At 47.3% G+C, this 23,141-nt stretch overlaps 1 long non-coding RNA gene across 2 annotated transcripts in view; it reads right to left on the bottom strand.

Annotated features, from left to right (window-relative positions):
- Positions 1-23,141, bottom strand: part of LOC113460258 (uncharacterized) — a 198,833-nt gene that overhangs the window by 108,340 nt on the left and 67,352 nt on the right. For both annotated transcript variants that reach the window (XR_012581855.1, XR_012581854.1), the window contains exon 4: positions 10,835-10,923. This is a non-coding gene — a long non-coding RNA (uncharacterized LOC113460258). The remainder of the gene's footprint in view (positions 1-10,834; positions 10,924-23,141) is intronic.

The following is a 23,141-nucleotide window of genomic DNA, read 5'->3' as shown; positions in this document are numbered from 1 at the left end:
AATTGATGTTTCTGAAGTTTCTAAAGCTCTTGTCCACCGTATCCTGGATGAATTTATTGTTATTACCAGCCCCATTCCCGGGCACTGCACACGGCTCTCCCTGGATAATTTTGAGTCCTTTAAAGCATAAAATGCTGGTTTGGGTGTCAGAGCTCCTCCTGCTCCCACAGAGGCTCTGCTCCAGCACAGGTGATGCTGTCCCAACATCCATCCTTGGCTGTGCTGCAGAGTGGCACCAATAGGACAGGGCTGGTGGCACCTCGGGGACAAGGGGGACATTTTAGGGACAATGGCACAGAATCAGGGGCTGGCCTGGGCTGGAAAGGACATTAAAGATTGTCCCACCGTTTTCATTGTCCCAGGGTGCTCCAAGCCCCTCCCAGGCTGGGGACAGGGGTGTGTCCACAAACTGAGGCACATCTGCCCAAAATCTGCCCCAAAACCTGCACTGGCAGCAGTGTGCCCATAAACTGGGGACAGCCTGGGACAGTGGCATGTGTCCTGTTCATGGCAGGGGTGGAATGAGAGGAGCTGTAATGTCCTTTCCACCCCAGAGACCCCCAGGGCTCTAGAATTCTCTAATTCTGTTTTTGGGGACAGCCTGTGACAGTGGCAGGTGTCCTGTTCATGGCAGGGATGGGATGAGAAAGCATTAAGGTCCTTTCTACCCCCGAGGCTCTAGAATGTTCTAATTCTGCTTTCCCAAGCCCTGCCACTCCCTGAGCTTGCCCTGGCAGGGGAACACAGCAGCTCAGCCCTTTGGGCACCCAGCCCCACTTTGGGGACATCCCTGCAAGCCCCGTGCAGGAGCAGCCCCAGGAGCAGCTCCCCCAGGACTTGGCAGCAATTAGAAAGTGCTGTGATTAAATGATTAAAGCAGGGAAGAGCCCCACACACCTGGGGACATGCCTGGGCCACGACAGGGATCCACCAGTGATCTGGGGAAAGGTGTGATGGGAAAAGCTCCCCCTTGGCCACCTCTGTGAGGTCCCAATTCCATCGGGGAACGTTCCAGCCTCAGGAGCCTCCAGCTGGGGCCTGGGGCCTGGGACAGCAGGGCTGGACAGGAAGGGTCAGGATCCATCCCTTCCCACCGGGGCTCATTTGGGCTCTGGCAGGAGAGGGACAGGTCCCCAGAAGGGAATGACACGGCACAGAGGGGACCCAGAACAGAGGGACCCCAGAATAGAGAGACCCTGGCACAGGGGACCCTGGCACAAAGGGACCCCAAAACAGAGATCCTGACACAGATGGACCCCAGAGCAGAGGGACCCTGGCACAGGGGGACTCTGACCCGGAAGGACCCTTACACAAAGGGACCCCAGAACAGAGAAACCTCAGAAGAGAGGGACAGTGGCACAGAGGCACCCCAAAACAGAGGGGCTCTGGCACAGAGGGACCCCAGAACAGAGGTACCCTGGCACAGGGAGACCCTGGCACAGAGGGATCCTTACACAAAGGGACCCCAGAGTACAGGGATCCCAAAACAGGGACCCTGGTGCAGAGGGACTCCAGAATAGAGAGACTTCAAAACAGAAAGACCCCAAAACAGAGGGACTCCAGAACAGAGGAACCCTGGCAAAAAGGACCCTTACACAAAGGGACCCTGTCACAGGGACCCTGGCACACCCTGGGAGCAGGGAAGGCAGTGCCACCCTGCTGGGACACGGGACAGGTTCCAGGAGGGTGCCAAGCTCTGCTCTGCCATATACAGCAAATGACACCCATGAAAGTTTAACCACTCCTCCACAGGCCTGACCTTTTCCAGCGTGAGAAATTCCACATTCAGGCTCAGGGAGTGAGTCAGGGGTGCTGAGGAGTGAACTTTAAACACCCCCACATCACTGTGCTGGCCAGGCTGGAGTTAGAGCAGACGGCCTCAAGATACGTCAGAGAAGGTACAAGTTGGATATCAGGAAGAAATTTTTTACAGAAAGAATAACAAAGTACTGGAATGCTTTTCCTAGGGAGGCAGTGGAATCACCATCTCTGGATGTGTTTAAAAAATGACTGGACATGGCACTTGGTGCTGTAGTTGAGGTGTTGGGGCACAGGTTGGACTGGATGATCCTAGAGGTCTCTTCCAACATCATTATTCTGTGATTGTGTGATTCTGGGATTCTGGGATTGTGTGTGATTGTGTGTGATTGTGTGTGATTGTGTGTGATTCTGTGTGATTGTGTGTGATTCTGTGATTCGGGATCCTGTGAGTTTGGGAATTCTGCCCCTGCACCAGGAGGACATCACAGACCTGTGGCACAGGAAATGAAATCCATGATGCTGAATCCCTACCAACAGAAACTCCGCGTCCTGCCGCAGCCACATCTGTCACATCTGAGCACAAACAAACGGCCTGCTGGAATGTTTTATTAAGATGGCTTTGGCGTGGTGAGAAATGATGAAGTCACTCTAAGAGCAAAGTAAGAGCACGGGACCTCATTCATTGTAACACTAATATTAATCACACAAATAATATAAGTGTCTTACAGTAATCCACATTCCCTTAAAATATACATTATATATCCTGGGGGCAAACAGCAGCACGAGGAACTTGGAATAAATCCCTCCAGCCATAGTGGCCAGCAGAAAGCCATTTATATTCTGACAGATTAATGTATATTTTGTTATGCGTAACAAATGAAAATATTTACAGCGCTATCAGAGAGAGCTCAAGAAAAATTAACTCGCACTAATCAATAGGTTTCAAGCATGAATTCAAGTTCTATCCAAACCCTCCAATGTCCTCCAAAAATTGGCACCAAATAAACAGGGGTGTTTCTATCCGTTTAGCTGTGGGTACTCATTATTGTTGTATTTAATACTGAAATTTTAACCTAAATTATGCAATCTGACCATGGGCAAGCACTGACCAAAGGCCAGAAATGGGGAAATCAGCTGAGGTTTGGAGCTGAGCAGTTTGGAACTGACCTACCTAGAGGTGAGCAGGCAGTTAATAGCAATAGTCATCACAGTTAGGAATTATTTTTTTTTTAAATGGAATTACAGTTTTAAAAAATGGAGCAAAGGAGGAGGAGCCGAGCAATCTGAAAAATTCCTGAGAGGAGGGGATGGCCAGGGGGTCAGGAACAGGGAAGAGGGACAGGGACAGGAACAGGGACAGGAGAGGGGACAGGGAACAGAAACAGGAACAGGGAATAGGGACAGGAGAGGGGACAGGGAATAGGGGACAGGGAACAGAAACAGGGACAGGGAACAGGGAATAGGGACAGGAGAGGGGACAGGGAATGGAAACAGGGAACAGGGACAGGGAATAGGGGACAGGGAACAGCGGACAGGGAACAGGGAACAGGGACAGGGACCGGGAGCAGGGACAAGGAAGAGGGAACAGGGACAGAGACAGTGCAAAAGGGACAGGGACAGCCCCAGGCAGGTGAGATCAGGCTGGACAGCAGAGAGCGGCTCCATCTCCATCCCCGGAGCTCTCTGACACCTCTGGGCAGCCCCAGGGGTGTGAACATCCCCAAAGTGATTTTGGCTCTGTTGTCCAGGCAGCCCCTCGGGGCTGCAGTGCCTCCCTCAGAGCCCTGCCCCACTCCCCTCTTGTATCTCAGGGAGGAGAGAACATTATCACTTCCAACACCACTAAAAATTGACTTTCCTTCTCCTTAACCTATTCATCCCCATCTCCTCCGCCCATTATTCCCAGGCAATTTTGTAAGATGACTATTATGCAAATGCTACAATAAAAATCTTATTTTCCGCTCCCTTTTCAGAGCCCTGCTCTGTTTACCTCCATTCTGTCTCCCTGATGGAGTTCTCGACAAAAAGGAGCGAATAAATGTGTCCATTATTGACCCAAGTCTGAGGAAACTCAGCGGGAGGTCACCAACTGCAAAACAATTTACAAATCCCTTCCACCCAACCTCCCAGAGCTCCAGAATTCCAGGCTCGCTTTCCTTCCTCAGCAAGTTCTGCCATTCCCACTCTGGGCTTTCCCACTGTCCTCTGCCCCTGAGCTCTCCTGAGCCTTGCCCAAACCCCAGGACCCCTGTGCCTTTGATTTACACCCTGGAAAAAAGCAGTTACCAACCTTATACGAAGAATTACAAGCCACAATAGTTTAAGTAGAATGAAAGTTAATTTATCACTAAAAAATAGATTTTTTGGGGGTTTTAGAATGGGGGTTCAGGGGCCAAGATGGAGCAATCTGGGCGTGTCCAGCCTTACTCCTTCTTCTTCTTGGCCTCCATCTCCTGCTGTGATGGTGGCACTTTGGGATTGGTTTGGAGTAGAAGCTCAGTGTCTAACACAGGTGATGGGTATTGGGCAGTAATTGTAAATATTGCACACGTAGTTTTTAGTATAAACAGATAACAGCACCCTGGGGCAGGCAGAGCGCCTCTGTCTGTGCTGCTGAGCAGAGCTGGGCTGGGCAGGAGAAAGAATTTTATAGATGAGGAGCAATGAACAACCTTGAGAGCGAGAGCTGAAGAGCTCTGACTCCTTCTTTGAGCCAGGCTGGGAAAAGAGAATTTCTGACACATCTGGGGTCACTGTGAGCAGCTAAAGCCCCGAGACCCAGGCTCTGCCAGGAGCAGGAATCAGTTTTCATGGCAGTTCTGGGGCTCTTTCCATGGTCCCCAATGTGCAGGTCTCCCCAGGGGTGGTTGATGCTCTGCAGAGCCCCTCTGAGGCTGGGCTTGAAGGCAGCAGCAGCACCCAGGAGCAGGAGCCACCCTCTGAGCCAGCCCCACCTGTACCCACCAAACTATAATTACAGCTAATTGCTGCAGCCCAGGATGCATTCATTAATGGAAATGAATGCATTAGCTGCTTTTAAACTGCACTTTGCTTAAACTTATGGCCAGCCTAAGGAGTGTTTTGCTGGAGCTGATGGTTCTGAGGTGTCCACACGGAGCCAGGGGAGCAGGCCCTGAGCCTTCCCCATCCCTGCAAGCACAGGGCTGGTTTTGTTCTCCTGCTGCTCCTCTCCCTTGCTCTGGGTTCCAGCACCATCCCAGCAGGGCCCAGTGTTGGGAGGGACCCCGGGAGGGCTGTGGAGGGATTGGTGTGAGAGCAGAACCTGTGGGACACACACAGGGTCGGCAGGACCTGGGACAAAGGCTGGGAGGAGCTGTCTGCCCCATGGACACCATGACGTGTTCCCCTAAATAAAGGAGACTTTTACATTTTGATTTAACCAAACCCAGAGCCCTGTGTGTCACAGGGATCAGACACAGCAGCAGGTGCCAGCTCAGGGCATTTCTGCTTTCCACAATCCCACAATTTCTTCTTTCAAAATCCCACAGGAGATGGATGGCCCTGCTCCAGCTCTGCTGGCCTCCTGTCCCAGGGCAGGAAATCCCAAACCCAGCACCCTCAGCAGCACCAGGGCTGCCCAAAGGCTGGGCTGGGTGTCCTGGAGCTCCTTGCCCACCTGAGGGACTCGGGAATTCTGTTCTGGAAGGACCCAAGGGGAACGGGCAGTGACAGCAGCTGCACCATCGCTCCCTGCTCCTCAGCTTGGCCGTTCCCATTCCCCTAGATTTGGGGTTTGTTGGGGTTTGAGGGTTGGGGATCTTTGGTTTAGGGGCTTTTTGGAGGTTTATTTTGTTTTATTTTGGGGTTTTTTTTCGTTGGTTGGTTTGGTTTTTTGTTTTGGTTTTTGTTTTGGTTGGTTTGTCTTGGGTTTGATTTTGGGTTTGGTTGGTTGATTTGGTTTTTGTTTTGTATTTGGTTGGTTGTTTTGGGTTTTGGTTTGGTTTTTGGGATTTTTTTGTTTGGCTGTTTTTTTGTTTTGGTTTTGGGCTTGCTTGGTTCATTGGTTTGAGTTGGGTTGTGGTTTTTGTTTTGTGTTTGATTGGTTTGGTTTTGGTTTTTGGGGTTTGTTTGGTTTGGTTTTTAGTTTTGGGTTTGGTTGGTTGGTTTTGGGTTTGGTTTGTTGGTTTGATTTTTGGTTTTTGTTTTGGGTTTGTTTGTTTTTTGGTTTTGGTTTGTTTGGTCGGTTGGTTTGGTTTTGGGGATTTTTTTGTTTGTTTTGGTTGGTTTGGTTTTGGGTTTGTTTGGTTAGTTGGTTAATTTTTGGTTTTGGTTTTTGGGATTTGTGTTTGTTTGTTTTGTTTGGTTGATTTGGTTTTTGGTTTGTTTTTTGGTTTTGGCAAAAGGGCAGGGCCAGGCCCAGGGCAGAGCTGGGCTCAGGGTTTTTAGGAAGGGCTCAGTGGAGCCACAGGGATCCCAATTAGGAGCAGTTTTAGGGACACAGAATTGCATATTCCCTGTCCACGCCTTCGCGGCGCTCACAGAGCAGCCCATTATTAAGCTATTAATCACCTCTCTCAATTAATTGTTCTAAAAGGAGCCGGGCTCTAGCAGGAGCGCTGCAATTGAAAAGCTCACTTATTTTTGGAAAGGTAAAGTTACAGGCAGTGGTAATTTGAGGGCGCCGAGCCATTAAGCCACTGTTTGGAATCTCAATTACTCTGCGGAAGGATAATTACAAATAAAACAAACTTGTGATCCCACATCAGTGAGAACACTTCTTCCCTGCTTTATGGAATATACAAGCAGTTTTTCATCCACTGGATTTAATTTCCACATGAAAAATTGACCTTAACAGTATGAAGTATGGCTACAAGTAAAAACTGTGTTTTCATTGAAGAGAATAAATGCATTTCCTGAACGCTGGCTGTTAGAGCTAATTGATTTATTGGCTCTCTATATAGTGCACTATTGTCTTTGCACTCATGGGACAGGGAAGCTCTTGAGAACAGAACTAAATTCTGCCACAGCAACCTGACAGCTGGAGAGGGTTGGGTTCCATTTTTTTAATATAATGTGCGAGTGTCTCGGAGCTGGGAGGAATCTGCCCTGCATTGGCACAAACTACCTGGACCCGTGGCTTCCTGAAGGATTTTTTTAAATCCCATAATGTTTCTGGGAAGCTGACAGCACTGGGAGCAGGTAATTTTCTGTTAATCAGATTGTTTTTACTGTGAAACGTTTATGTTCAAGCAAATGCACAATACGACCCAAAGAAAAGAGATAGGAAATTCCCTTTTTTAAAATTTTCCTTTAAGGCCAGCAGTCAAAAACTCAGTAGGAAATAAAGGCCCTGCAAAAGTATTTCTCCCTGGTAACGAAAACAATTTTAAAATTCATGAAATTGCCAAATATTTATTATTATCCCTTGCTTTTAGGTTTTATGCAAATGAGTGCCCATAAGATGAAAGCCAGTGCTTGGTAGCAGGTGGGAGCAAACTCACATAATCATACCAATAAAAAAGCCCTGAGGAAAAACAAACCAAAATGAAAAATCAATAGAGGATGTTGTTCTCCAGATATACTATTAAAATATAGTATTCCACAGCTGCACTGTTGTGCTAAATAACGGATGAGCCTCTCACTGGGAGGAAAGCTGAGGCTCAGATTCTCCCCTTTTGTTCAGTGGGTAAAAATCCCACAAAGCTGAAGGGATCCAGCCTGGGGATGGTGATGGGCTGTGCAGGGAAAGGTTCCCAAACAGGGAACCAAAGCTGGGATTTCCCAGTAAAACCCCCCTGTACCCCTGGGTTTCACAGCATCCATGAAAAAGACCCCAAAGTTTCCTGAGGTCTCCCAACTGCTGCAAAAGTGAAACCCACAGCACAAATTTGGCAAGAAATGGGATTATTTTCAATATTTCTGCAAGGATCCTCCTGTTCCAGTAAGCAGCATCTTGGCTAGAAATTGGATTTTTATCGTCTTTATTTTTGTCTCAGTTTGGTTCTTATTGCTAGCTGCAAGCACAAATGACACTGAGTATGAATTCCATGGACTAAAATCCTTCAGGAGATGGAGAAACACCTCTTTGCCAGGTGAGCACAGTTCCCCCCTAGGCCAGGTGAGATGCCAGCCCCTCAGTTATTGCAGGAGAGGCTGAAAGAGATTACCAGCTCTTTATTATGAGAAAAAAATCTAATGTGAACACATTTATCACCTCTTCCTGCGAGCAAATCACTACAAAACCCAAAAATGTCTCAATTTCTTAATTTTCCTAGCTTGTCCTCAGTGCAATCCCCTGCTGTCCTGCTGCTGTCCCCAAAGTGTCTTCTCCAGCTGCAGAGGCAGCACCTCCAAGGAGGAGAAGGGGGCTCAGAGAGGAAAACCAGCCTGAAAAAACCACGTTTTATAGGCAGGAAGAGGATTCAGCAACAGGGATGGAAAATGGGAACTGTGATCACAACAGCAAACCTTCTTAGCCAGCCTTCTGATGAAATCCTTTCTTTGATCCTTTTAGTATAGCTTTAATGTAATATATATCATAAAATAATCAATCAGCCTTCTGAAGCATGGAGTCAGATCCTCGTCCCTTCCCTCATCTTGGGACCCCTGCAAACGCGGTCACACAGGGAGAGCAGAGACCAATGCAGAGCCCCAAATTCCACCTGGCTGCCCTTGTTTGGGCTTTGGAGGCAGTGAGGGGACGTGGCTAAGCCGGGCCTGGGCAGGCTGGCTTGCCTGGGCTGTGCTGGTGGCTCTGGGAAGGTGTCCCCATCAGCCTGAGCGCTGGCGCTGCTCAGCCGCAGTGACAAACGGCCAGGGGAGCGCGGGGAGAGGCAGCAAATTAGGGAATGAATAATTAAACTGGAGAGAAAGGTGAGCAGATCAGGAGGGAAGGGAAAGAGAAGGCTCAGTCTGAGAGCCTGGGAGCCAGCAGCTCTCAGGTGTTCCAAGGAAAGGGCTGGGAGCAGCCAGGACCTGCCCGAGCCATCCACGAACACAAAGTTCCAGGGAAAGGGGGAAATGGCACAAACAGGGGAGCTGTTCCAGCCTGAGAGCCCTTGGGCACCCCCAGACCCATTCCCAAAGCCATTTCCATTTCTGCTGCACAAGGGTCCCTTCCCTCTCCCTCCTGCTGCCTTTCTGCAGCACCCCAAACTAGAGCAGCAGTGCCACCAAACCAGCGGGGACACCGGGGCACTAGTGCCACCAAACCAGCGGGGACATTGGGGCACCAGTGCCACCAAACCAGCGGGAACACCGGGGCACCGGTGCCACCAAACCAGCGGGAACACTGGGGCACCAGTGCCACCAAACCAGCGGGGACGCAGGAGCCAGCAGTGCCACCAAACCAGCAGGGACATTGGGGCACCAGTGCCACCAAACCAGCAGGGGCAGCCAGCAGTGCCACCAAACCAGCGGGGACACAGCAGCCAGCAGTGCCACCAAACCAGCGGGGACACTGGGGCACCAGTGCCACCAAACCAGCGGGGACACTGGGGCCAGCCCTCTCTGCAGCACACAGCACAGAGGGTTCCCCCACCAACCACCTCCTCTTTCAACTGCTAATTCTTTAAACCATCAGCATTTCATCAAACCCAAGTTCTAAAACCCTGACTCTTATCACAGCCGGTACTTATAATCCCTTTTTCCAGACTAGATGTTCCCAAATCATGTTACGTCTTTCATCTTCCTTGTGATTAATTTCAAGGTCTTTACTGAGTCAAATGAGATATTTTTTTAAATCTCTCTTGTTTTAGTTTTTCCAGCTTTTAGCCGATTCTGGCAGTTCAGAGGAGCCATCAAAATTACACGAGCGTTTTGTGCTCAGCCACTTCAGTGACTCCTGGGTTTAGGAGAATCCCATAAAGGCAACCATCTTATTATTTTAATGCATGCAATAATTTAAGTGATAACAACTGCAAAAGTCAGGCTGTTTTGTTTTATGGATTATCAACAGCCTTATGACCTTGAAAATAGTCGAGTTGACTCACTAATTTTTACAATTTAGCAAAATAGCACATGCAGCATGATTTTATCAACTTTGATGCGGTGAAAGTGCAGAGATCTCCAAACAGATGAATTTCCTTCCCAGAGCCACTCTGGGGAGCTTCAGGCTGGGGAGCCAAGGAGAAGGGGGGTTATTTCAGGGGAAAAGGGAATTATTTGAGGAGAACGCAAAAAGGGAATCATTTGGGGAGAAAGCAAAAAGGGAATTATCTGAGCTGCAAACACAGCACGTTAAAAACTTTCCAGCGTCTGTTTTGTTTTGCTGCAATGCAGAGCGAAGCTCTCCAGCACACAAATGGCAGGAGCAGCCCCGACCCCCATTTAATTCCTGCCTGGAAAAGGTGGAAGCAGCAAAGGTAAGGAAGAGGCTCAGCCAACCTCTGGTGACCAAAGGTGCACTCGAGCTGTTGTTTTGTATTCCATACTCTTCAAAGAGCAATATAAACAGAATTATTTATGCCCGGCAAAATGTTGCTTAATTACTTATGCACCACTGTTTGCTTGTATTTTAAGCTCTCTCTACCACCCACAGGCAGACGTTAAACAGCTGCTAAAAGCGAGCTTTAGTCTTGTCTGTTTGAAATTAGCATACTTGAGCTTTGAAAAAACTTTGTTGCCAATTTACATATGCATAGAGACTGATATTTAGACTCACCATATGATATGTCCCTCAAGAGCTTTTCTTATTGCCTCCATCCTCAGGTCTCAACCTAGAGACTGTAAATCTAGCAGGTGATTAATTCTATACCCTTGAGAAACTAGCAATTAGCACTTGCAACCAGTAAAAAATTGTCATTTCAAACCCCTGTTTACTATGCCCATGTATTTTCTATGAACTCACAGTTAACTCCACACAGAAATAGATGGCAATAGGTTTGCAGTCACTCCTGTCTCTTTATATAAAAATATATTATGGCTTCTAGCTAACCAACCTATTAAACACACCAGAAAAAAAAAGGGAGATGAAATAATTGGCATTCCTGCTTTTCTATATAAATATATAGAAAATGGGATGCTGGAGCAAGCATGAAAACATTCTACATGATGTTTTATGTTCCCAGACCTTAATCAGCTCATTTCAACATGATGACTTTGTAGGGTTTACCTGTTTTGTGTCAATTCTTATCTCTGATAGCCGAAATTACCGCACCTCCAGATGTTCTTATGCATTATTGAGGTCTTCTGCAGTAGATGCTGCAAAAGGTAAGATAAGGTTTTATTTCTTTGTAGTAGTCACAACACCCAGATCAAAGGCAGGAAAGTGCAGTGCTTAGTATTGAAAACTATGATGAACTTCACATTTATTTTCAAGTAGAAAATCTGCCACAAACCTGCTCATCAATCTTCAGTCACTGTTTCAAGTGTAATCCACTGGAGCAGGGCACGGGAGTTTAAAGGCTCGGGGCTGCTGTTCCTAAAAACTCTGCTTTAGTGTGTGCTGGCACAAAACCTGCGTCTGGGGCACAGAGGGGTGGGTATGGGGGGCTGGCACTGCCCTGGGCACCCTGTGCCACTCCCAGGGCACCCTGAGACTATAAAATATAAATAAAATATAAAATGAACCTGGCTGCGCTCAGCAGGAATTGGTCACCCAGCACCTGGCGGAGGCAGGAAAAAGGGGACCCTTGTATTGCCACAGAGGCAGCTTCAGGAAACAGAATTATGAGATTTGCACCTGGGTTTAAATCGGCTAATAATGGGGGTAAATCTAGGAACAGGTTTAAATCGACCAGAATCAGAGTTCCTAGATTGACCAGAATCAGTAGATTTCCTAGATTGACCAGAATTAGTAGAGTTCCTAGATTGATGAGAATTAGATTTCCTAGATTTACCAAAAAAAGTAGATTTCCTAGATTTAGCAGAATCAGTATCGTTCCTAGATTTATACCAGAATCAGATTTCCTAGATTTACCAGAATCAGTAGATTGCCTAGATTTACCTAAATCAGATTTCCTAGACTTTACCAGAATCAGATTCCTTAGATTTACCAAAACAAGTAGATTTCCTAGATTTACCAAAACAAGTAGATTTCCTAGATTGACCAATCAGATTTCCTAGATTTACCAGAATCAGTAGATTTCCTAGATTGACCAAAACAAGTAGATTGCCTAGATTTACCAGAATCAGTAGGGTTCCTAAATTTACCAGAATCAGAGCTCCTAGATTTACCAGCACATTTCCTACATTACCAAAACAAGTAGATTACCTAGATTTACCAGAATCAGAATTCCTAGATTTTCCAAAATCAGATTTCCTAGATTCACCAGCACCAGTAGATTTCCACCCAGATCCCACCCTTTGTGCCAGGGAAAGCGCTGCTGCCCCACACCAATTTTGGGCGGAATTCTGAATATTTTCGAGGCACCTCAAGGCAATCTGGGTGGAAAATGCCAGGAGCCATCTCTTTGCAAGCCTCTCAGTGCAGCAGCAAGGGTTTGAGGGTAAATATAAAGGCAGCCAGCAATGCAAGGATATTTTTTCCTGCGTTGCACAGTCATTAAGGGGTCTGCTGCAAAAGCCTGCTTGACTTTCTTCCCGCTAATTACATCATCAGATCATCACACTGCTAAAATCAGGCACAGAGTACTTGCACACAACTAAATCCCTGCTTCTAATTACTATTTTAGTCTCTTTTTCCTCGTGACATGTTGGTGATAGATCATTATTTTTTCAGCAATTTGTTCGCATTTATATGCAATATAATTGGATCTGATTAATTATTATGATTAATGACTGCAGAATTTCCTTGCAAAGCTATTAATACTGGGAGTATCAAATGAAAGACATGGACAAATTAAAGCCAATGGAGTCCTGTTGCTTGTACTTACAATGCCTGGGCTCAAGTAACCCTTTGCTGCTCCAGCCCTGCAATAAATACCAGGGTTTATCTGGAATTTCCCCACGGATCTGTGCATTTTCCAGTGCCCTAAGTACATAAGTAATGGGGGAGAGATGCAGGTGGAATTCTTAGGTGGACTGCTGTAGTTAAAATTACATATATTTGGGTATATTTTAAACCAGCTCAGCAGCATAAATGCAGCTACATCCATTAAAAGTCAGGAAACTGGCAAAAAAGAAAAGCCTGGGTGATATTTCTATGTATATGAAGTGGATTTACCCATTTTTCAGGTGGCAGTGCAACCAAACACCACAATAAAAGCAGTTAATTTCCATTAAATGTCACATTAGCCCATTTCTGAGGGATGTATTTACGTAGCGTGTGCTGTATTTGAAATTACAGCCCGGCTCAGCAATGGGATATTACATGTAAAAAAGCAAACAGTGAGGGAGTAGCTTAGGGGATCGACTTTCCTGCTGCCTCGGGGACCTGCCTTTAAATCTGCCTTTGAGCAAACTGAGCAAAAATCATTTCCCTCTAATGGCAGCAGCACAGGGGAGCAGCAGGAGCTGCAGGCAGGGCAGAGGAAAGGGCTGGAGATGGGATGGGTCTGGCTCTGCCTGGCCTGGGACAGCCACAAACAGGGGGATTTAATGTGGAATAAAGAGACAGCAGCACCAGCAAACCCAGGGGCTGGAGAGGATTTTAATCTGGAATAAAGTGCCTACAGTGCCCAGCAAACCCCGGGCTGGAGGGGTTTTAATCTGGAATAAAGAGCCAGCACACCCAGGGGCTGGAGGGGATTTAATCTGGAATAAAGTGAGCAGCACCCAGCAAACCCAGGGATGGAGGGGATTTAATCTGGAATAAAGTGAGCAGCACCCAGCAAACCCAGGGGTGGAGGGGATTTAATCTGGAATAAAGAGCCAGCACTCCCAAGGGCTGGAGGGGTTTTAATCTGGAATAAAGTGTCAGCAAACCCAGGGGCAGGAGGGGTTTTAATCTGGAATAAAGAGCCTGCAGTGCCCAGCAAACCCAGGGCTGCAGGGGATTTTAATCTGGAATAAAGAGCCAGCACATCCAGGGGCTGGAGGGGATTTAATCTGGAATAAAGTGAGCAGCACCCAGCAAACCCAGGGATGGAGGGGATTTAATCTGGAATAAAGTGCCAGCAGCCCTCAGCAAACCCAGCCTGGAGCAGGGCACAGAGACAATTCCAGTGATTCCTGCTGAGGAACCCTGGAATTGTCCCTGGAGCCCAACCAGGAATGGGGAAACGCAGCCTGGAGCAGGAGAGGGACCCTGTGGGGATGGGGTTGGAGCTCCTCATCCCCTGGGGGAACAGGGCAGCCCAGCCCTGGAATTGCCCTCCAGATAAAATGTGAGAAGAGGATGGGGTGTGTTGGGAAATGAGAAAGGGTGGGCCACAGAATATTTTGAAATAAAGGTCAGGAGGGCAAAAGCGTAACTCTAGTCTTGGAGTATCAAGTTTGGAGACTTTGATTTCTTTAATTTTGAATTTTCATCTTAATACATTTTAAAGATTATTTGAATACCATTATTTAGGATAAAATGGTTATCCTTATTTAGGATATCCCCTTATTTAGGCCTAGGAGAGCTGCAGAGGGACTGGGGACAAGGGCTGGAGGGACAGGAGCCAGGGAATGGCTCCCAGTGCCAGAGGGCAGGGATGGATGGGACATTGGGAATTCCTGGGACAGTGGGAGGTGTCCCTGCCATGGCAGGGATGGAATAAATGGGATTTAAGGTCCCAAACCCATCTCTGATCCAACCACCCTGACCTTGCTCCATCCCACTCCTGTGGCCAAGCCCGGCATTTACCTTGCAGCCAGAACCACCTGCTCACATTAACTGTGGATTTTGGGGTTTCTAACCCATCTCGCCCCAGGAAGCTGAGGGGCAGTAACCCTTTCCTGCCCAGTTAAAAGCCCCTCAGGGCCCCTCTCCATGTCCCTGTGCCCCAGCTGGGCAGTGCCAGCCCCACACCTGCAGGGATGTGCTGATGAGCACTCTCCTCTCTTCTGAGATGGAAAACAGAGACCTGGGAGCCTCCAAACTGCCTCCCTGCAAAATGATGATTTCAAGATGATTTCGTTCTTCTGTTTTCATTTTTCTTGGGGGGGCTTTAATCATTTTTTTTTAATAAAGGCGGTTGAGATGAGTGAAATATCAGCCCGGGAGGAAACAACATTTAGAGCCCCGTAATGGAGCAGGCAAATGTGAGCGTCACAAGCCCTTAGCATCTCGTGCTCTGCATTAGCCCAGCTCACTCCATCAATCTCCCCAGCTGGGCTCCCTGCCTGCACAGCCACTGAGCCACACACAGGGCTGGTACAGGAAAGGCACATGTTGGGGTTTTTGTCTTTTCTTCCTCCTGAAACTTTCTGGAAGTTTGGCGTATTTTGGTTTTTTGGTATTATTTTAATTTTTTTTTTGGGTGTTATATTAATATTTAAAAAAAAAAATTATTTTTTTTTTGTCACTAAAAAATGGCATGAATTTAAAGTGTCGCATTCAAGTTGGCATAAAAGTCTAATGGTGTAAATTCTAATTGTGGCCTTCCAGTACCTGAAGGGGATGATGAGAAAGATAGAGAGAGAAAATTTACAGGGTCTGGAGGGACAGGAAAAGGAGAGTGGCTTCACACTGAAACAGAGTGGGGTCAGATGGGAGATTGGGAAGGAATTCCAGGCCAGGCTGGACACTGGGGCTTGGAACACTCTGAGACATTGGGAGGTGTCCCTGCCATGGCACAGTGGGATGGGATTTAAGGTCCCTTCCAGCCCAAACCATTCTGAGATTCTGAGACTTTATGATTCTGAGTCTACACATAATGGATTTACCTCCTGAGTGCAAGCCTACGCATTTTTAAATAATTCCAGTTTAATACAGAATTATTTAATTAATAAAAGTAAATTAATTAATTCATTATCAAATTAAAATAGCCTCTCTGTGTATTTTTCTAAAGATTTAAAGGTACCTCTCTATATATTTTCTCTACGTATTACAAAGCAAATCATGCCTGGAAGGACTGGATGGAGGAACAGATAGATAGATAGATAGATAGAGGGATGGATGGATGGATGGGCATCAATGGATGTGTTGTCTTTTATAGTTTAGAGTTCTATAATCATTATAGTGCAAGAGTTCCATATCCCCAGGGATTCATACCTCCTCAATTTTTCTATAAGCAGCTCCTCCAAGCACTGATTCTTCCTGGTCCCTGCAGCAACCATCTGACTCCAGATCCCACCAACCCACTCTTTTACACCACTGCTCTTATTGGCTACAGGTGCGGCCTGTTAACACCAGGCCTGCTCCTAATTTCAGTAATTGGTTCAGCTGCAACTCTTTGGGGATTAGATTACATTCTATACACCTTCATTTACCCATCCTGTATCTGGATGGATGGATGGATGGATGGATGGCACCCTGAGTGTGTGAGGGGTAACACCCCAGCCAGGACACATGGGCACTTCCCAGTCCCATGGTGCTGGGTGGCTCCAGCAGGGCCTGGCAGTGCCAGCACAGGCAGCAGGATGGAGCCAGGGCACTCATTGTCACTGCAGCAGCCCCTGTGAGCATTGCCAGCCCTGCCTGCCCGGGACCCCCACCCTGAGGGCACGGACAGGGGGGTTTTCCTGCATTTGATGCGTGCTGGGCTGCAGGAGGCTGAGCTGTGCCCCGGAGCACGGGGCTGGGGCTGCTCTGTGACACACAGCAGTGTCTCTGTGCTCTCCTCTGCCATGAGAGCCGAGCAGGAAATCAATACATTTTATCCATGGAATGTACATAAGTCTTCTTAAGTCGTGATCCATTTTAAGAAACGTGTGGAGGGGCATTAGGCAATTAGAGCTGGCTGAGGAACTGAGCATATTTATACATTTTAACGCCTGTCTTTTTATCTTGAGCTTGGATGAAGCACTAAGACCTAAAAATCAAACACTGGATGAGTTTAGATGATCGGGTATTTAATTTAAGATCTCCATCTTAGCATTAGAAACCCTTCCAAATGAAGTGCCTGTGTTTTAAAAATTGGCCATAGCCAGTAGCTGCTAGGTCTGATGTGTAATCTCTGCTTGGCTCTGCACAGAAAGCACTTATTGAAATTCAAGTACATGCTCAGGGCTCCTTAATGGCTATTTTTGCCTCATTAATACAACAAACATCACTGATATGAAAGGTGCTGTTCCCTTACACTAATACAACTGCAAGGGGTCAGAAATAACTTCTCATGCTCTCTAGTTCTTTATCCAGCATGTCAGTGACAGGGAAGAGGAGAGCAAGCAGCAGCAGGAAGGTGGATTTACCAACAAATGCTGTGTGAGTGAGACCACCACCGGCCCAGCCTGGCCTCCTCTGGTGCCCACATTCCAAAAGAAGAGGCTGGAAATTTCAGGAAGGCCCTCAGCAGCCCCTGAGGAGTGACTGGAGAGGACAGAGCTGCAGAGGGACAGGCACGAGTTTAACTCGGTGAATAACTCAGAATGAACTGCTCAGTTTTTCAAAAGAGGGTGAAGAATTGGCTTGGTCATAATCTAAAATCCCAGAGTGGTTTGGGTCAGAGGGACCTCAGAGGCACCCAGTGCCACCCTGTCATGGAAGGGACATTTCCACTGCCCCAGGCTGGGACTGGGGCACTGCCAGGGCTCTCCTGCTTCCCACAAGGGAGCAGAAGCTTTGCTGGTGGAGCTCTGCTGCACCCCATGATGGGCAGCACGAAACGGAACCCGTGCAGATCTGGCTGAGCCTCCCATTTCTGTGTGACTGCTTCTTTTCATCTCAATACCATCACAGACTCCAGAGGTCCCCATCAGCTGCACCACAGCCCAGAAACCCTGGCTGTGCTTTGGAACAAATCAATTCCCATCCACACAGGGCACCCCTTTGTGCTCCTCAAAGCACCAAGCAATGACTGCACCAAGAGCCAGGCATGCAATAACAGCCCAACTTCTTATGAGAACGCTTCTTTCCTATCAATTCCCCACAAAACCACTTTGGTTTTCTCTCTGTTGGCGTTAACCTGTCCGTCCCCAAAGGTGCCCCGTTTTCCCAGCAGCTGCACAGAACTTTGTGCTCCTTAAAGCACCAAGCAATGACTGCACCAAGAGCCAGGCATGCAGTAACAGCCCCATTCCTTATGAGAACGCTTCTTTCCTATCAATTCCCCACAAAACCACTTTGGTTTTCTCTCTGTTGGTGTTAACCTGTCCTTCCCCCAAAGCTGCCCCGTTTTCCCGTCAGCTGCACAGAACCCCATTTGGAAAAGGCTCAGGGACACAGCAATTCCAGGGTTTGGGATGGCAGCACCCCAGATCCCGACCCCAGTGCTGTTAATACTGAGCTTTACAAAGCCCAACAAATTGAAACCAGCTCCGGGGGTGGCTGGGGGAACTTCAATGCAATGCTTTCAAATTTCCCTGCAAATAAAAATGCATGGGAAGGAGAGGAGCCGGGAGGCCCTGGGTGTATCCCCTGAGCATGGTTCAGAGCCCCCAACATCCTGCCCTGCTTTTGTGGATTAGAAATCTTGTCATCTGATCACAGAGACCAAGAAAATTGTGGCAAACTTTATCTGCTAAGTGAACCTTAATAACCTCAACTTTAACTTCAAGGAAATTACACTCGGAAACATTTCATAGTCTTGCAGGTTGCAGGAGACACAAAACTCTTTCTTTTCTCCCACCTCTCCAGGAGTTATTAACCCTCCCCACAGAGCCTCAGAGACCTCCAGCAAATTGTCCCTTCCCACAAATCACAGGGAATGGCTGGAATAGCTGTGCCAGGGGCTCCAGCAGCACATTTGCACTAAAAGCTGCACCCAGACTCAGATGAAAACATTCACAGTTCCTTGAAAGAAGGCAAAGAAAAAAAATGAAATAAATCCCAGCCTTTGAAATAAAGCTGTGGTGTGGCTGCTCCAGGAGCTATCACACCTGGCTGCTCCCAATTAACAGCTGGGGCTGTTTAATTACCTCTCCCTAAATACCCCACTCCTAGGGGGGCAGAAATGGGCAAAGGGCTATTCCAGGCTCAGCTTTGTCAGAGGAGCTTCAACAGACCCAAAGCGTTTTGGGAAGGAAAGAATAATAGAAAGAAAATATTCCGAAAGAATCTCAGAATATTTAGGTTGGCAAATCCTCCAGGAGCATCCAACCCAACCTGTGACCAAACAGCACAATGCCCCCTAACAATATACAACAAAATTATATGCTTTAGTCATGGGAAAATGGGTTATTCGAGTGGAAATGTAGTATTCAAAGAAAAATGTGAAACATTATTATTATTGTTAATATAATATAATATAATATAATATAATATAATATAATATAATATAATATAAATTACATATTATATATTGCACATTACATATAATATATAATATATACTATAGTATCTAGTATATAGTATATAATACATTTTATATAGTAAATATTTATATTAGATGTTTTTATTATATATTTTATATAATATATATTATATAATATATAGTATAAAATATATAATATATAGTATATAATATATAATATATTATATGTTATATAATATATAATATTTATTGTTATTTTATCCTGCACATTTGTGATCCCACAGTGGGTTTCACCCCTGACTTGGTAATGCTGCTACTCTGTGCCTGTGCAAATACAGCCCCATCCTCCCAAAAATAAATACCCTACAAGGGAATGGCGTTGAAAATAAAAGCCCAGAAATCAGAGCTGAACCTCTGCTTGTGCCACTGGGTCTGGAGCAAAATCCCCCCTGATTCCATGCCCAGAGCCTGACAGGTTTAGCAGACAGGGAGGAGATGCCTGCAGGTCCCAGTGAGGCAGAGCTGTCCCTGCTCAGGGTGAGGGACAGGGATCTCCCCTTTCCCAGGGTTTCCCACACATTTTTGGAAGCTGTTCCCTCCAGCAGTTTCATTCTCTGCCTGCTCCACCCTCTGCTCCCAGAGCTCCCAGTATTTCAACTCCCATTAATGATGCTGAGCTTTGGCTGGGAGCCCCGAGCAGGAGGGCGCAGCTCCTGCAGGACACCCTGGCGCAGCCCAGGGCCACCTGCTCGTTTTTAGGGCCAGAAATGAATGAAGATTTCACCCCCAGCCCTGCTGGGCCAGAGCTGCTTTGTTTGGTGACCTCACATCACCCAGAGCCTCTCTCGTGCATTAGAGAGGCTTTGGAGGTGTGAGCAGAGAATTAAACAATTGTAGGCAGGAGGATTGTACTCCAACAGCCCTCCAGGCAGGGGAATCCTCCTGCAAGGGAGCCATTCCCACCCCAAACCCAGACGAGATTCCTGAAAACACTCCCTGGGGAGATCTTTGGGAAAAACCTCCTTATGATGCTTATTCAAAAATCAACTCAAAACTGCAAGGTAAAATACTGCTTAAAATTGTGGGGGAAAACGCAAATTCATTGAACGTTGCACTTGAGGCTGAGACACCTCCAGTGTGTTTGCCACTGGTTAGAGGTGCAAAAGATGCCCTGCTGAGGGAATATCCCAAATATCCCACCCTGACACAGCAGTGCCTGTCCTGAGAGAATATCCCAAATATCCCACCCTGAACACAGCAGTGCTCTGCTCCCAGGAAAGGGGTTTTTCTGCTCCCAGGAAAGGGATATTCCTGCTCCCAGGAAAGTTTTTCTGCTCCCAGAAAGCGGCTTTTCTGCTCCTAGGAAAGGGATTTTTCTATTCCCAGGAAAGGGGTTTTCTACTCCCAAGAAAGGGGTTTTCTAGTCCCAGAAAGGGGCTTTTCTGCTCCCAGAAAAGGTTTTTTTCTGCTCCCAGAAAGGGTTTTTCTGCTCCTAGGAAAGGGGTATTTCTCCTCTCAGCAAAGGGGATTTTCTGCTCCCAGGAAAGGGACATTTTTGCTCTGAGGAAAGAGATTTTTTGCCCCCAGGAAGGGGTTTTTCTGCTCTCAGGGAAGAGGTATTTCTGCTCCCACGAAAGGGGTATTTCTGCTCCCAGGAAAAAGGGGTTTTCTGCCACCAGAAAAGGGGTTTTTCTGTTCCCAGGAAAAGGTTTTTTCTGCTCCTAGGAAAGGGGTATTTCTCCTCCCAGAAAAGGGTTTTTTCTGCTCCCAAGAAAGTGATTTTCTGCTCCCGGTAAAGGGGTATTCCTGCTTCTAGGAAAGGGATTTTCTGCACCCAGGAAGGGTTTTGTTGCCCGCAGGAAGGTTTTTTCTGCCGGGCACCAGGGGCTGGGAGTGCCCAGCACAAAGGCTGGAGGTGTGTGCAGATGGAAGCCCCTGGATCACACAAAGCTGCCAGAGGGGCTGGGCTGAGAGGGGCCCAGGTTATTAAAAGAGGGATCAAACCAGGCTGCAATTACGGCCGGCTAATCCTCGGAAAACAGGGAGGTATTTCTTCATTATTTGCACGGGGTGAAAATAACAACCGCGCGGGACGAATGAAAACTTCACCTTCAGATGGCACCCCGATTGAGATGCAGATCCCCTGTCCCGGGCAGCCCAGGAGGGAACCTGAACACGGGTGTGACATCAGCGCTGAATTCATTAATTAGCGGCAGGTTTGATGGATCTGGGGCGATGCTGAGGCGGGAGCTGCAAAGGGTGAACCATACATCAGGAGCCAGGGGATTCTGCAGGCAGTACCTGGGCACGGCTGCCAGCGTGGGGCACAAACTGCTGGGGAGGCAGTTTCTGTAAATTTTTAAATACAACCATCGCGCCTCCAAATGTCACAGCGGGCTCCAGCCGGCCGAGGTGGCAGCTCCTTAAAGCCCAGAATTTATGGGGTTGAGATTTTCCAAATGTGAGACCGGAAAGGGAAAAAAACCCTGTCTGTCTTTTATTTATTCCCGATATAAATACAGGCAATTTAGTCCTTCCCCCAAACAGGGGCAGATGAGATGAGTTAGACAGCAGTCGATTCATTTTGCATAGGAATGGCTCATTAAAAGCGAGAGCCCCCCGTTTGCGGCGGGCGCCGATTGGGCCCGGCACAAAATGGATTTACGGTGTCACTCAGAGCCGGCAGGACTAATGAGGGAGGAGAGGCTGCAGCGGGGGCACAGCTCCCCAGCCCATCCCCGTGCCCCGGCGAGATGGAGGTGTCCCTCATTATGCATGTGTCTCAGGAGCTCCCTTTAATATTTTAATAAATAACAACATCGGCCCAACAAGAAATTAATGAATAGTATCATTAATAATGAGCCCGGGCCTGGCGGTGATAGGACAGATATTAAATTGAAGCACAGTGGTGCTGTCTCCAGAGACTTGGGAATTTTCCAGCGGCAAACAAGGCCGCTGAATGAGGCAGCCACCGCTCTGTGCCAACAGCTTTTACAACAGGTTGGGAGTAATAAAAGAGGATTTTCTGCACGATAAAGTTAAGCCTTAGAAAATCTGCTGGTGTAGATCGGTGTGAAAAGTACTGCCAAACGTGATCCTTAATTAAACTTTAATTAAGATAAAGCTCTTTCCCTTAAAAAGGGGGGCGGGGAGGGGGAGGCAGCAGCAAAAAGAGTGTCAGCTCTTTTCCTACCGGTTTCTGATCTGAAACGATTCTATATTAAATCGCAGAAAACTGTGCTCAAATAAGTTAAACCCACGAAACCCCGGAAATTCAGACCGGGGGATGAAATGCCATCCGTGGCCCAGCCATGTGCCTGTTTATCTATATTTATCTCTGTTCCTGCGCCGTTTGGAGCCCGTGCTGTAGGAGATCAGTCCCAACTGGGAGCACTGGTGGGAATGTTCCCATCTCCCAGCTGCCCTGGGCCGTGGCTGGGCCCACAGAATGCTCCCCATCCCTTTCCTAAAGGTTCAGGATTTTGTGTTTCACAGCACAGAACAACATATGTCACACGCACGAGGAACAGGCTGGGGGAACAGAACATTTCCACTTCCCCAGCCAGGACCAAACCCTCAGCACGGGGCCAGAGGCTCTGCAGGAGCGTGGAACAGATTCGGTACCAGCACCATGGAACACTTTCAGTACCAGTACCATGGAACAGTTTCAGCACCATGGAACAGTTTCAGTACCAGCACCATGGAACAGTTTCAGCACCATGGAACACTTTCAGTACCATGGAACAGTTTCAGCACCAGCACAGTGGAACACTTTCAGTACCATGGAACACTTTCAGTTTCAGTACCATGGAACAGTTTCAATACCATGGAACATTTTCAGTACCATGGAACAGTTTCAGTACCAGCATCATGGAACAGTTATAATACCATGGAACACTTTCAGTACCATGGAACAGTTTCAGCACCATGGAACAGTTTCAGTACCAGCACATCCATCTCTAGGAGCTACTCCACACAGGGACCCCAAAGCAATATTCCATCATCCAGAACCTGCTTTTCCCTCAGCTGAAAGTCTCAAAATGCTCTTTGCAGCCTGGCATCCGTGCTCACAAATTCCTGAAGCTTTGCCTCAAACCCAGCCGAGTTCAGTAAAATCAGAGTTCATACACAGCATATGGACAGCAAACAAATATTTTGTACAAAAACAAAAGAATAGAGAAATTTTTTTCTTCCTTTTCTTTTTCCTTTCTTTTTTTTTAATATGGCTCCACTTGAGATTTT

This window comes from Zonotrichia albicollis, chromosome 10 (genome assembly GCF_047830755.1).
Source record: "Zonotrichia albicollis isolate bZonAlb1 chromosome 10, bZonAlb1.hap1, whole genome shotgun sequence".
Taxonomy (NCBI): Eukaryota; Metazoa; Chordata; class Aves; order Passeriformes; family Passerellidae; genus Zonotrichia; species Zonotrichia albicollis.
Note: the sequence above shows the minus strand (reverse complement) of the source record. Positions and strands in the feature narration are given on the sequence as shown.